A 2,491-nucleotide genomic window follows, 5' to 3' on the forward strand; every position below is an offset into this window, starting at 1 on the left:
ATTCACATTAAATTAATATTTGAACTCATTCAAATATTTTATGCTCTCATAAATTACTTTTGAATCATATCCAAAATTAAGTTTATATAATAAAGTCTAATTAAAATATAAACTGTAAGTATAATGTATCACCATACATTATATTAATTCACAAAGTAGATTTGAACATTTCAAACTACAACCAATACAAATAAATCTTATTACCTTTTACGAGCTAGGAAGGGGACCTAATGGACCTACATATTAGAAGCTACAACAATATGAAATTCATTGGCTAAAGTCATTAACCACATTAATCAATATTCGTTAACTGTGTGTACACTCCATTAAAGACTCACAGCTGAACTCTTCTCACTGTAAATATATTTTTTTGTCCATGGATATAGACCAATATCAGTAAGTTAGTCCTTCACAAGTGTTTGTAACACTAGCTGGGTTAAATTATCATTTTACCCCTAAGTTACTTCTAGTTCTTAAATACCAATGCTCCTCTAATGAACAACCTGTTTATAGTCCAACCACTAAACAAAAAGCCCTCTTATGGCTTAGAGAGGGTAGGGTCTTTTGTTCAAGTCCTGGAGACACCATTTAAGGGAACACTTATCTACTTACCCTAAAGTCGGGAAGGACTAAATTCCATCTTGTGTAATTATGTTTCTAGCTCCCCACTCGGTCTTGTCCCCAAAATGATTAGCATATTGAGTCAGCAATCTGGCCAGTCTCACCCGTACAAATCAAAGGACAATTCCTTGCAAACATGAGTTCATAATATACTCAGGATTAAGACTAAATTACCTAGATCATCCTAATGAAATAGAAACCTAACTTGTTAACGAAATTACCTAGGTCCAGTCTTATGCAAACTCATTGCATAGGATACCCTCACTCGCATGTCACCTATATGAACGCGTTGGATCAATGCGTTTGTATCAAATACAAAGTGAGTCGTATCCATTGTGTTACTAGGATAACTAGGATAAGGTACTCAACCTTATCCTTATACTATAGACCTTTTAAGCTGTATCTCAAAAATTAATCCCTATATGTCTCTACATACTATTCAAGACTCATAAAACATCTTAAGATGTTAGTTTATTGGATTTAGGTTATCAAGACAAAATTAATAATATAATCAGTAACAGTTATTGAAATTATAATAAGAACACTATTAATAACGGTCAATGGATTATATTTACTATCTAGAGTTTTAGGACATAAAACCCAACATTTACATAGAATGCCCCTACTTCCATGTCTCTATATGGACGATTCAGGATCACGTCATTTGTACTAACTACAAAGTAGGTCGCATCCATTGTATTCTCAAAACAAGGCGCCCAACCTTAGCTTACTCATAAACTATAGTCCGTTTGGGCTGTATACTCGAACTTGATCCATGTTTATGTTTCTACCTAAAGTTCAAGTCCATATTAGATAGCCTCTAGACCTTAGTTTATTGGATTCAAGATTATAGTATTCTAATTTCACTAATAAGTCCTCAATAACCATTTTATTAAATAGAATATAATCTAACTACAAACTATGAGTTTTAGGACATAAATTCCAACAAATGATTCGGAGATCCCCATGATGTATACTTAGGGACTGGACACGTCGCCTGATGAGCTCATGGACACACACTCAGGTCAATCGAGTGAAAAGAGAAATGCTTCGAGCAAAAGCAAGAGGAAATGGGGAGGACAGATGGCTGAAATGGTAGAGGTCATTCGCAATGCAATTGAATTCATGAATTACTAGTTGAAGGCCATTGAAGAATGGTCGAAAGAGCAACGTCAAGTGGAGGTTGAATATGGTGTAGAAGTCATGAAACAATTGTAAGATATCCCTAAACTGAGTAGTCGCGAGAGGATGCAGCTTATACGATCATAATGCGCAGTGTTCAAGACATGATAACATTCATGACCCATGGAGCTTAAATTGGAGCACTGTACCGTGCTGTTGGAAGATAATGCTTGACAGATTATCGGGTTTTTTTCTTTCTTTTTTCGACTGTTCTTGTGTTTTTATGTGTTCATCTTTATTTGTTAATGTATTGTAAACTCTTTTATTTGAAAGCTTATCTACGTTAATGATTTCATGTTTGGGTAAATATGTATTGCAAATGTCTTTTGTCTTGCTTTATTACATAAGTAACTACGTAGGAAAATCGTATTGATGTATGCTTAAACTAATATCGAACACAATAACCTAAAGCACTTTATAGATATTAACCTAAAATTAATCGAATGAGGTCCTAGTTAAGAGGATTCAATAATAACAATTTGGAATTGTGTTTTTCATTATAAGTGTAGGGCAAAAAAGATTAGTGAAAAAGCAAGATTGAAGCTAAATTAATGAAATGAACGTCGCAATTAAGAAGATTAAACAAAATTATTTGAAGAAAATTTTTTATTTCCTGTATCATACATACATACATATATATATATATATATATATATATATATATATATATATATATATATATATATAT

This window comes from Cucumis melo, chromosome 5, assembly GCF_025177605.1.
Source record: "Cucumis melo cultivar AY chromosome 5, USDA_Cmelo_AY_1.0, whole genome shotgun sequence".
In the NCBI taxonomy this organism is placed as follows: Eukaryota; Viridiplantae; Streptophyta; class Magnoliopsida; order Cucurbitales; family Cucurbitaceae; genus Cucumis; species Cucumis melo.